General features: G+C 40.6%; 1 long non-coding RNA gene across 1 annotated transcript in view; it reads right to left on the bottom strand.

Annotated features, from left to right (window-relative positions):
- Nucleotides 1-5,570: 5,570 nt before the first annotated feature.
- The window catches only part of LOC114024625, a 14,846-nt gene continuing 6,806 nt past the window's right edge, over nucleotides 5,571-13,610 (bottom strand). The window contains exons 3-4 of the long non-coding RNA XR_003566931.1: nucleotides 11,346-11,449; nucleotides 5,571-7,741 (exon numbers count right to left, since the gene is read on the bottom strand). This is a non-coding gene — a long non-coding RNA (uncharacterized LOC114024625). The remainder of the gene's footprint in view (nucleotides 7,742-11,345; nucleotides 11,450-13,610) is intronic.

Raw genomic sequence — 13,610 nt, 5'->3', positions numbered from 1 at the left:
TAACTTGCCTTCCTCTAATCATGTGGTGCCTCTCCCAATTTTCCAGTCTTTCAAAGATTACCAACCTTGGCTCAGAAATCACACTTGCCAATTCTTTCAGCCAAAATGTCCTTTTCTCTGACCCCTTTCCATTATTATTCCCGGTTCTGTCTTCTGCAGCCAAGCAAGAGAATTCTAATCCCTCTGCCACAGGGCAGCCCTTCAACTACTTGTGGATGGCTATTGTATCTCCCCTTAAATCTCTTCTCCTGGCTAAACATCCTCAATTCCTTCAACTGATCGTTATATGATTTGTTCTCTGGATCTCTATTTGCTATGCTCTGGGCAGGTTTCTTCTGCTCTTTCCTAGCATGTGGTGTCCAGAACCAATATGATATTCCACGTGTCTGACAAGAACAGGGAACAGAAGTATTCCCTCTCTTATTCTGGCTGCCACTTCGTGGAGTTTCTCTCAACGCAGCCTGGGATAGCATTGCCCTTTCTGACTGCCGCGTCACATGTGTATTCATTTACCTGTGAGCAGGATGTATTCTCTCTATAGAAGACTAGCTTCTTGAAAGCGGGGACTACATAGGGTACCTCGAAAATAAGAAGTGCTTCCTGAACAATTATTGAACTGAACTGAGTTGGAATTATTTCTGCTTCTGTTTTTGGAGTTGAATTTTTTTTTTCTTTTTTGGAGAGGCAATCGGGGTTAAGTGACTTGCCCAGGGTCGAACAACTAGTAAATATCAAGTGTCTGAGGTCTGATTTGAACTCAGGTCCTCCTGACTCCAAGGCTGGAGCTCTGTCTACAGCACCACCTAGCTGCCCCCAGAGTTAAATTTTTAAAAACAACTTCCCTTCAAAGCTCAATTCCATTGCATTGTATTCAGCCATTGTTTCTTATCTCTCTTTTGAAATTTGTCCCCCTCAAATACAGGATTCATATCAGCCTATGCCTTGTTTTCCTCTATTTCTATATCATTGTGATGAAGGATTTTTCTTTTTAAAATTGTATTACATTTTCTCAAAAATAAAATTTGTTTTCTCTCTCGTCTACCTTCCTCCAATTGGTAAGAAAAAGACAACCAAAACCCTTGTAACAAATATAAATAGTTAAGCAAAATAAATTTCCACATGGACTATGTTCAAAAATATCTCATTTCACACCCTAAATCCATCACCTCTCTGTAAGGAGGTGGGTAGGATGCTTCATCATTGATCCTTTGCAATCATTGGAAGGCACAGTATTGATTTATGATAGAGTTTTCTTTGGCCTCTTGGACTCCTGTTGCTATTTCACCAACCAACCCCCTTTTATGGTTATTTTGGGGTCCAGAACATCATTTTCTCCACCTCTTAAAGGATGAAATTATCTTTAAGACAATTTACAAATGTATCTGCTGTTCTACCTTTTTCCTCACAGAGAAAGTTCTGGTATTTATCTGGATAATAGACATCCCTTATTCTTACAATATCATATTTCCATGCCTGGTTTATGGTCCATTTTCCTTTTCTTTTCTTTTTTTTTTTAGGGCAATTGGGGTTAAGTGACTTGCCCAGGGTCACACAGCTAGTAAGTGTCAAGTGTTTGGTCTGAGGCTGGATTTGAGCTCAGGTCCTCCTGACTTCAGGGCCGGAGTTCTATCCACTGCGCCACCTAGCTGCCCCTTATGGTCCATTTTTCTGACTCCTCATCTGATTCTTCCTTCTGTTTGGGCAGTTTTTGTCAAGTGGAACTGGGCCATGCCATTTTGGCTTCCTAGTTTTGTTACTTACTCATTGTGTGATTTTGAGCAAGTAACTTGCCTCTTTCCATTGGTGGGTTTCCTTATCTATAAAAAACAAAAGGATTAGATTAAATCATAGGATGCTAGACTGGCAGGTGGTGGGCACTTTGGAGGGCGTCTCTCTAAGTATTCTTCTAAAACGTTTTGAATGTCAGGCAGTTCCCAGCCTCTGTGATCCTAAATGTCTGCTCTTTTGGACCTTGCCTGAGATGCATGAGAAATATGCTTTTTAAACCAGATACCATGAATGCACAAATTAGATGCAATCAACCAATGCAAAAGTATTTATGAAGCCCTGTACAGTGAGGCATAGTGAGTAATAGGCTAGACTTGGAGTTAGGAAGCCCTGGGTTCAAATTCTTCTGGTAACCACTAAATAGCTTAGTGAATTTGCTAATCTTTAAAACTGTTTTACAATTGTTTTCTCTCTCATCTACCTTCCTCCAATTGGAAAAAAAAAGACAACCAAAACCCTTGTAACAAATATAAATAGTTAAGCAAAATAAATTTCCACATGGACTATGTTCAAAAATACCCATCTCATTTTACACCCTAAATCCATCACCTCTCTGTAAGGAGGTGGGTAGGATGCTTCATCATTGATCCTTTGCTGCTTTAAAAGGCTGTTTCCTCATCTGGAAAATGGGCCATCTATATCATAAAGCTTTTGTAAGACTGAAATGACTGTGATGTAAGTGCTTAATAAATAGAGAGGAGTAGGCCTTCAATTTCACTGGTAGATGGAGTTTCTTGGGGAAGGAAACTCTCTCTGTTGATGCAAAGTCAGTACCTTCTCCGAAAGTTTCAGTCTTAGAGAACTGGCCATTTGGCACCTGGAGGTTAAGTGACTTGCCAAGGGCCACACAGGTAATGTGTCTCAGAGGGAGGACATGAACCCACCTTTTTCAAGGGTCAGGTCCAGCTGTCTAGCCACTACTCCATACTGCTTCTCATTTTAGTGAAAAACAAACAAACAAACAAACAAAAAAACCCCCCAAAAACCAAGCCTATTATTATTACATTTCCACGGGGGAAAGGGGTCTTTACAAGAAAATGTAGTCTTGGTAGATACATTTGCTTCTGGTCTGCTCTCACCACTCATTCCCCAACCCCTACACTTCTCCTAAAGTTTATACTCTTGGTTCAATTTGGTAAGTGCTGATTAAGCCCTTACTATGAGATAGCTACTGTGCTAGGTGCTGGCCATCCAAACACCAAAGCAAAGCAATTCTTGTGTTCAGAGAACTTACATTCTACTTGGAGGAAAGCAACATATTCACAGGCAAGTAAACAAGAGGTCAAGAGAGTAATCTGCAGGGGAAACTGAGAAAATCAGGAAAGGGCCCTTGAACTGGGCCTTGAAAAAAGGTAGAGATTCCAGGAGGCAATAGCTAATGGCTGCCATTTATGAAGCACTTCACAGCTATTATTTCATTTGATCTTCACAATAACCCTAGGAGGTAGGCGCTTTAATTGTTCTCACTTTACAGATGAGGAAACTGAGGCACAGAGGAGTAAAGAGACTTGCTTTGGGTCACACAGTTAGTATGTGTCTGGGACAGATTTTGACTCAGGTCTTCCTGATTCCAGGTTCAGCACTGTACTTGCCTTGTAGTGAGGAGGAAGAGGAAAAGGAGGAGGAGGAAGAGGAGAAGAAAGAAGAAGAGGAGCAGAAGGAGGAGGAGGAGGAGGAGGAACGTTTCAAGCAAGGGATGGGGAAGAAACAGCCTGTGCAAAGGCATGGAGATGGGAAACTGAATCTCAAGCCTGAAAAATGTTACACATCTTTTCCATTGGCAAACACAATGACTGGGTCTATTTCTCAGACCTGTTTCCCAGAGTCCTCCTTATTGCAAAGCCCTTAAGGCTAAGTTGGTGCTTGCCCTTCTGTGTGAGACCTCTTGACTGACACTGGGGTGGAAAATTTCCATGAACCTCCATCTAAAATCTTCCTTTATTTAATTTCATCTTAATTGCCTCAGTTAGGTTCCTTTAATATTTGCTTAACAGGCTCTTCCTTAGTCCATTTAGCTCTTAACAACAGCTGCCAAATGGAGTCTTTGTTCAGAGTTCCTTCCCTAATAGGCTTCACACCAACCCTGTTTGTTTTCCACCAGGACAATTTCCAATAAACCTGAAAAACGTGTAGCTGGTTATTTGTTAAGCCCCTATGGGCCAAGCTCACTTGACAGCTGTCACTCATCTCATTCAGGACCAGGAAATGGAAAAGTATTTGTTTTTTCTCATGGGAGGCAATCTACTAATAGGGGCCAGGGTGTGGTGGGAGTGAATATCGATGGATTTGGACAATTACATCTGAAAAGGCGTCAAAAGCCACGAATTTCTCTTCCAGAGCCTCACATCCCGAATTCACTGGTGCCAAGCTTTCTTTCTCACCCTCCCAGTCTTTAGCTTTTATTTCATATAAATTACCCTGAATTTCAAAGTTGAAAGAAAGCACAGAGCCCATCCCCTTAAAAAAAAACTTTGATAAATGGTCATCCAGGTTTTGATATGGTGAGGAAAGGTCACTCACGACCCAGAAGACAACCTATTTCAACTTGGGCTATTTATAATTGCAAGGATGCTTTTCCTCACTCCTCCCTAATCTCCTAACATCAATCCTCAAGAGGAAATTCACCAGATCCTAGATTTTGAGCCAGAAGAGTTCTTAGCTGTCATCTAATACGCTGAATCATTTTTATAAATGAAACACTCAAGGATCAGAAAGGGAAAGGAATTTGTCTAAGGTCACACAAGATGAACCAGAGCCAGAAATCAAACCCATATCCAATCACTTAAAGCCCAGCAAGTTTTCCACCATAACAAACAGTTTCCTGATTGCCCCGACGTCTTGGAATTCCTCTTTGGCATGGTTGATGATACAAAATCTGAGATTTGCCACTCTCCGGAATGATAGTGGCAGGAATGAACCTAAATCATTCCAGACACTTTTCTCTGATGCACTTGATCTGTGCAAGCCTGTCTCAAGCATAGAGTAAACAACAACTTCCCCTAGAAAAACAATGATGCTCCCTGGTCTGGCTAGCGCTGGTGGTATGGTGAAAAGAGTAGAGCCTTGGAACAAGAGAATTGCTATTCAAATCCCACGCTACTCCAACACACTGTCTTCAAATACACACTATTTGAAGTTATAATTATGTAAAAATATGGTAATTGATTCCAGACCAGTGTTGTCCTGGTTCTGCCCACTTCCCTCTACATCAGGTCATACAAGTCTTCTCAGGTTTCTCTGAAACTGCCATTTATATCAATAATATCCCACAGCAATACTATTGTGCTGTAAAAAAAATGACCAACAGGATGGTTTCAGAAAAATCTGGGAAATCTTATATGAACTGATGCAAAGTTAAGTCAGCAGAACAGCATAACCAGGAGACACTGTACACTGTAACAGCAATATTGTAGTAATGATCAACTGGGAAAGACTTAGCTACTCTGATCAAGACAATGGTCCAAGACAATTCCAAAGCACCCAGGATAAAAAAATGCTATCCACCTACAGAGAGAGAACTGATGAATTCTGAGAGCAGATCAAAGCATACTTTTAAAAAAAAACTTTCTTTTTTTTGCAACATGGCTAATACAGAAATACACTTTGCATGACTTCACATGCAAAAATGATATTATATTGCTTGCCTTCTCAAAGGGTGGGGGAGGTAGGGAAAGAATTTGAACTCAAAATTTCAAAATGAATGTTAAAATTTTTTAAAAATGTAATTGGTAAATATTTAATGCAATAAAAATACATTAGTAAAAATTATATTCCATTGCATTTATACACTGTGTATTCAGCCATTCTCCAATCTGTTGCTGTCTTTTTATGAATTGTTGTCCTGGTTTTGCCCTCTTCCCTCTATTTAGTTCATATAAGTCTTCCCAGGTTTCTTTGAAATTATCCCTTTTGTCAATAATATTCCATTGCATTCACACATTATAATGTGTTCAGGCATTCCCTAATTTGCCCTCTACATGGCCACAAAGAAAAACCATTCTTCTTTACTCTGTGTATGGACTTAGCTATAATATCAACCCAATTGATTTGGGCATTGGTGGGGGCCATAAAAGAAACCGGGAAATGAAGATGGATTTGCCCTACCAGCTGCCTTGTATCTATCTCTCTGGACTAATTTCATATTGCAGCCCCTCATGCACTCTTGTTCCAGACAAACTGGCCCACTGGTTGTTTCCCAAATGCCACGTGTCATCTCCCACCTCTACTATTTTATGCATTTAAAAACATTATTCTAAGAAGGGGTCCACAGGCTTCACCAGACTGCCAAAAGGGGTCTATGAAAACCCGAAGCCCTGATTTAACTTTTCTGCACCTGTTTCCTCATCTGTAAAATGGTAGTATTGGACTGGTTGATCTCCACAATTGCCTCCATTTCTAAATTTTTGATCTAATGAATATTTTGGGGTTTTTGTCTTTGTAGCCCCAGCACAGTGCCTGGCACATACCAGTTACTTAACCAATACGGAATAGAATTGAGTTAATCAGATCTTTAGTTTTGACTTTCTGCCTCAGGTGGAAGAAACCACTCATGCACACTATGGGCCAAACAATAGCTCCAATTCTCCTATGGGCAAGCCAGACCTACAAAAGTTCAATTAGTAAGTCTTGGCAAATAAAGGCAACAAACAGTTTGGCAATTATGAATTCAGGCCAGGCTTGGCCTTTCCCCAGGCTCGATACTGTGTCCATGCCAGGGTTTTTCAAAGAGTGGCTTTGAAGGCTTCTAAAAAAGGTTCCATTTCCCAACAATCCAAGCTTTTGTTTGTGGTCTTTCTAAACTTGTCTTTGGCTCTCTCACTGACTCCCTTTTGAAAGTTGCTCATGAAGGACATTAATGTGTTCATCGGACCCCCTCCTCCTCCTTTGTCCTCTTAGGAATAAGCCAGATCTTTCCCCTTCTTTCCAAGATGTCATCGAGACCTCACAATTTCCTTCTCATGGCATGGCAGATAACTCCAGTGGTTTGGGCTTTCACCAGGAAAATAGTTTCTTGTTCTGCTTGATAATAAGGATTAAGAAGAGCTAGAAAGGACCTCAGAGGGCATCTATTTCATTTCCCTCATTTTACAAATAAGGAAACTGAGGCTTAGAAAGATGGTGTGTCTTATCCACAGAGTTCATAAGGAGCAGAGCTGAGATTTGAACTCAAGACTTTTCTGATTCTCCACTCTTTCTGCTATACCACATTGCTTAAGATAACAATTGCTCAATGTTACAGAGCTTAGAATTAGCAGAGCTGAGATTTAAACCCAGGCCTGGTTCATTATTCTTTCTACTATGTAACATTGCTTAAAATTATCCTCGTTACTATCATGGTAGGGTTTACAAAGTTATTCACATACATTTTCTTATTTAACCTTCACAACAGCTTTGTTGAAGAGGATTCAACAGGTTTTATGATCCCCATTTTACTGATGAGGAAACTGAGGTTAAATGCTTTGCCCATGGTCACACAAGATGAGAAAAGCTTCCTGCAAGGTACAGCTCACGAGCCACCTCCTTTGAGACCTTTGATAACTCTCTTGTTGGAAGTTCTTCTGCCCCACTCTTCAATTTTGCAACATTTATTTTATTTACATTTTATATTCATCGGCTCACTATGGTCTTCTCCCAGAGTGTTCTTGAGGATAGTGACCATTTTATTTTCTTCTTGGCATTTCCAGTACCTAGCCTTGTTCCTTCTGTGTAGTAGGGACATAATAAAAGCTTGCTGATTTTAATTACCTTGATTTTCAGCCGTTTGTCCCTCCCCTTCCTTCACATTAGCACCAAGACCTTCAGAAGGGTCTCTAAGTTGTCCCAGCTTTTAAACACCATGTGTTCCTAGAAATGACTTCTTAGCACAGCGCTACGAATGAGGTCATAATGACAGTGGAACTTGGTCATGGAAAGTAATGGACAAAGGGAGAGGTAGGTCTTTCTGAAGCAGCGCCTATGAGCAGAAGAGCGAAAAATAGTCTTTGTTAAAGAAAGGGAAACAGTAGGCAACAGTGGTACATCTCCATTCATTCTGGCATTTAAGAGCCTAAGATCTTTGAAAAAACTTTGGAAAAAAATTTAAAACAGTGGATTTGGCAACAAAGGACTAGGTTCAAATCACTGCTCTGCCTCTTACTACCTGTATGACTTCAGGCAAGTCACTTAATCTTTCTAGAGGTCTCAGTTTCCTCATCTATAAATATAAGATGGGTTGGATTAGATAAACTCTTACTTAGGTCCTTTCCAGCTCACAATCTATGATGCTAGGTACCCACTCTTGGACAGATGAAACCAGAGGTCCAGAACTGGTCTGAGAGCCCAAGGTCAAGTGCAATCTCTCTTGAAGTGGAACTAAAATCCAGGTTCTCAGGCTCTAAATGTTCATTTATATTCAATACTTCCTTGCTCGCATTGCTGTTTTAAACCTTGTCACCCTGATGAGATTATAAACTCTGCAAGGGCTTGGATCCTAGCACACTTCTGCAATCTATACATAAGTAGATGCTCAATAATGACTTGGTGAAATGATTAGAACTGATCTGAATAATCCAGTCTCTGAGCTTGAAGGACCCTGGAGATTATGCTTTCTGCATGACTAGGTCATTACCCTAGCTAGGGAGCAGGGACTATCTTCACTTTTGTCTTTGTAATCCCAGTGCCTGACACTATGTTTGGCATAGTAGGCACTTAATAAATGCACATTGATCGATTAATTATGTATCAATTATATATGCATATATGTGTACCTATATACACATACATATATATAATATACCCCTATAAGTGTATATATACCTATATGTATACACACATGCATATATACATATAAATACATATAAATACATACATACACATATATGTATATATATAATGTGTGTGTGTATGTGTGTGTGTGTGTGTGTGTGTGTGTGTGTATATATATATATATATATATATATATATATATATATATATACACACGTATGTATATCACATTGTAAGTGAGAGAGCTGGAGCTCAGGGAAGTTAAGTGATTGACCCAAGACCACATAGCAAGTTAGAAACAGGTGCAAGTCTAGAACTCAGGTTTTCTAAGTCCCAGTCTGCCAGGCCAGTGCTCTTCCCAAATGAGTTTCTGAAAATCTTTGAATCTGTCTCACTATTTTATTTTGATTTTTAAGGGCTACACATGGGCTTAAAATGTTAAAAGTGGGAGAGGAAGTCTTCTAGTATGACAAGTCCTAGGTTCCAGTTTCCAAGATGATCTATGAGTTGTGCTTCCATTTTAAGTTGGAAGAGCATAAAGAGGTCATCTAGCTCAAATCTCTCATTTTACAGATGAAGAAACTGAGTTCCAGGGAGAGGAAGTGACTTGATCAGAGTCACACAGGTGACATGTATAGGCAGGTTCTGAGCCCAGGTCCAGTGTTCTTTCCACCTTCAACTTTAAATGAGAAATGCTCCCAGGGAAGTCACGAACCTTGATTTCACTGGACAAATCTGCTGTTGAGTTCCCAATTTTCACAGGGTGCTGAATCCAAGAACTATCCACTGGAAAAGAGCCAAATGATTGGCTCAAATAAAAGGAAGCCATTAACCGTCACTCGGAGGACAGGTTCTCATGGCCAAGTTTCCATGGTGTTACTTCCTTGAGAGAACTTGGTGTTACACAAATTCTCAGAAAGGGGAAATGGTGGCAGAACATTGGAGAGTGTCCTGGGTGGGGAATATGGAGGACTTGGTGCAGAAATGTGCTTCATAAACATTTTGCTTGCGGTTGCATAAAGATTATCTGTTAGCAAGCCCACTTCCTTTGCTCTTCCCCACTTCCATTCTTTATTTATCTGGTTCCTTCTATTTGCAATGGGCAGCCAGGTGGAACAGTGGATGGGGGCCTGGAGTCAGGAAGATTCATCTTCATGAGTTTAAATCTGGCCTCAGACATTTACTAGCTGTGTGACGACAGGCAAATCACTTAACCCTGTTTGCCTCAGTTTCCTCATTTGTAAAATGAGCTGGAGAAAGAAATGGCAAAAAAAAACCCCATGCTTCAGTATCTTTGCCAAGAAAACCACAAATGGGGTCACAAAATGTCAGACACGATTGTACAACAACAACTCTATTTGCAATGCCTAACTCCCTCACAGAATCATACAGTTTCGGAGTTAGACGGGACCTCAGAGGTCATCTAGCCCAAAACACAGCTAAAGAAGAATGCCATCTGCAACATGCCCAATGAGCCTCTGCCCAAAGACCTTCAGGGAGAGGGGAAGCCACTACTTCCCCAGGCAGTCCATTTCACTTTGGGGCAGCCTGAATTTCCCCTTCCATTGAACTGAAATTTGCCTCTTGGCCACTTTCATCCATTGGTTGTAGTTCTGACCTCTGGTACCAAGCAGAATAAATTTTTAAAAACTTAATTGGGTCATTTTTTTTTTCATTTAGAAAGTATCCATTTTTTTTTCTCCTTCTCCTAGCTTTTCCATTTAAACAACACTACCTGTTAGAATCTTGCTGAATGTGTCTCTTCCAAGGTAACATTTTTTTGAAACTGTTTCCCATAGGCTCTAGGCTGACAGTTGACTCCCACCCTACCCCACAGAACAAAAAAAGAAAAAAAAACCCTCATAACAAATATGCCTGGGCAAACAAAACAAATTCCCACATTGCCCATGTCTAAAAACATTGTCTCATACTGCATTTTAAGACCACGACCTCTGTGACGGGAGGTGGATAACACGCTTTATCCTTGGTCATCTGGAATTCATTGGGTTGGTCACCCATTGATGAGAGTTCTCAAGTCTTCTAATTATTGTTTTTACAATGCTGTTATTGTATCGGTTTTCCTCCTTCTCCTTATTCAATTCTGCATCAGTTCAAACACAAGTTTTCCTAATTACCTCAGAAATTATCCATGTTATTATTTCTTGTGGAGTAATAATATTCCATTACATTCATGTACCATAATTTGCTTGGCTATTTCCCAATATGTGGACAGCCTCCTTATCTGCCAGTTTCATGCTACTCTGAACAGTGATGCTAGAAATATTTTTGTATATATGGGCCCCTTTCCTCTTTCTTTGATCTCTGGCTTAGGGTGTATCAAGCAGAAAAAATCTAACCCCTGCTCTTGAGGACCTTTTGAATAATTGAAGACAGCGATAGAATCAGAGAGCTTAGAGCTGTGTGGAAGCCTTGCAGATCATCTAGTCCAACCCTCTCACAATAGAGATGAGGAAACAGAGTCCCAGTGAAGTCATGGGGTCATGGATCGAGGGCTGGAAGGAACCATAGAATTCAGCTAGTCTAATTCTCCCATTTGACAGATAAGAAAACTAAAGCCCACTGAAGTCATCAGATCATGTATTGAGGGCTGAAAGGGGTTTTAGAGGACATCTAGCCAAATCCTCTCATTTTATGAAAGAGAAAACTGGGGCCCAGAGATGTTAAGTGATTTGTCCAAGGTTAAACAGCCAGGAAGAAGCCAGTATTTGAATCTGGGTCTTCTGACTCCAAAGTCAGCAATCTTTCCATTGTGCTAAGCTGCCTTCGTTCTTGTTCATTCAAGTGAAACTCACATCCAATGGCCTTGAAGTCCATCAAACACCTGGTTGCCCTCCTCTGGGAGTGTTTGGGTTTGCCAGTGTCCTTCCTAAAATGTGATACTTCATCAAGCCTGGTCCTAAAAGAGGGAAAGAAAAATATGCCTTCTTGACTTCTTTGACATGGAAGGGGACTATGGGTGTGTAATCTTGCATATACTTTTCCAACTCCATTGAGATATTGGTGAAATTTGCTGAGTTGCCTTTTCTTTTCTTTTTTTTTTTTGGCTAGGCAGTGGGGGTTAAGTGACTTGCCCAGGGTCACACAGCTAGTAAGTGATATGTGTCTGAGGCTGGATTTGAACTCAGGTCCTCCTGAATCCAGGGCCAGTGCTCTATCCACTGTGCCACCTAGCTGACCCAGAGTTGCCTTTTCTTTAACCTTTACCCCCACCCCTTCTTCTGTTTTGCAAAAGGATAATTTACTGGATATGGGGTAGGGAAACATGTTGGGAGATGAAGTGGTTATAAAAAAGAAAAGGTCAGTACAAATTAATCATTTTTTAAAAAAATTAACTGTATGAAAACAAAGAAAAAAGTTGAATTAAATGTGGTTCTTAGAACTGAACAAAATTATACAGTAGATATATTTCCTCTTTGCCTTTTCAAGATCTACCCATCCTTCAAGGACCAACTCAAGCTCTTCTTCTTCCATGAAGTCTTCCTGGCCTGGACTAGGCAGCTAGGTGGTACAGTGGATAGAGAGCTGGACCTGGAATCAGGAAGATCTAAGTTTAAGCCTGGCCTCATAACACTTACTGTGTGATGTTGGGCAAGTCACTTAACCTCTGCCTCAGTTTCCTCATCTGTAAAATGGGCATAATAATAGTACCTACTTCCCAGAGTTGTTGTGAGGATCAAAGGAGACAATATTTGCAAAGTGCTTGGCATAGTACCTGGCACATAGTAGGTGCTTAATAAATGTTTGTTCTCTTTTCTCTCCAGCCTACAGTGACCTCTCTCTTTTCCTAACTCTTACAGCAATTATTTTCAATTTCACATAATTTAGCATTTGATTGCATATATTCCCATCCTACTCTCTAATTGTTTCATTAAGTATGTTTCAATATTAATAGCTAGAATTATGTATTGCTTTAAGGTTTGGGAAGCTTTACATATATTATCTTATTTGATCTTTACAATAATAATGACTAGCATTTATAAAGCACTTTAAAGTTTACAAAGCATTTTATATACAGGGTCCCCAAAAGTCTTAGAGCAGTTTTAAGCTAGTAAAGCCCCGAAGATACAGAGGGCAAAGTACAAAGACATTTACCAATAAAGCTTAAGACCACTTTAAGATTTTGGAGGGACCCCTATATATATATTTTCTCATTTAATCCTCACAGCAGCCCTAGGAGATAGGTGCTATTATGATCTCCATTTCACAGCTGAGGAAACTGAGGCAGACATCGGTTAAGTGACTTGCCCTGAGTCACACAGCTAGTAAGTATCCAAGGCAGAATTTGAACTCAGATTTTTGTGACTCACAAGTCCAGCCCTCTCTCACCAACTAGATTGGAATTTCTTAGAGGACAGAAGAGCTAAGTCATATTTCTCTTTTCCCCTGGCATGGGGTTGGGTACATAGCAACTGCCCCCAAAATATAGGGTGCAGAGACCTGTACTAGACACTGAGCCCTGCACCAGGTATTCATTGCTCCTCATAACACTGGAATGGTCAGATCTAGATTGTTGAGAGAAATTTTGTTCTGGCAGGCAATAGATTGGGAGACCTGTTCTAAATGAAGAGAGAATGTCTCCTTTGCCCTCTGTTCCCTATTGCTATTGTTGGAGGAATAAAAAAGATGTATCTTGTAGACTTCACTCTGGACTAGCACACAACGGATGAAAAGTTACAGCTTGAGGGGCAGATTTGTTTCATCCTACCCTTACTAAGTGCTTCTAGTTTCCTTCTGCCACATTTCTCTTCCCTTCCCTCCCCCCCTCCCCTCCGTGGGTTTGCAGCCGTCTGTCTGGAGCTCAGTGACCAACAGAATGCCTCCTTGGGAAGATGAATGGAAGAGAAGGGTCATAAGAAATCACATGAAAAATTTCCACTTGGCGGGGCAAAACTGCTCAAGTAGTTAGTGGGCTCTGATCTCTGTGCCAATGTCCCTGGACACTTGACTTACTGGAGACGCCCAAAGGAATGCTGCCTTGCTGACTTGGAAACAGAGATTAATCAGAGCAGAGTGTGTGTGTGTGTGTGTGTGTGTGTGTGTGTGTGTGTGTGTGTGTG

This window comes from Vombatus ursinus, unplaced genomic scaffold (assembly GCF_900497805.2).
Source record: "Vombatus ursinus unplaced genomic scaffold, bare-nosed wombat genome assembly UNPS02014822.1, whole genome shotgun sequence".
Lineage (NCBI taxonomy): Eukaryota > Metazoa > Chordata > Mammalia > Diprotodontia > Vombatidae > Vombatus > Vombatus ursinus.
Note: the sequence above shows the minus strand (reverse complement) of the source record. Positions and strands in the feature narration are given on the sequence as shown.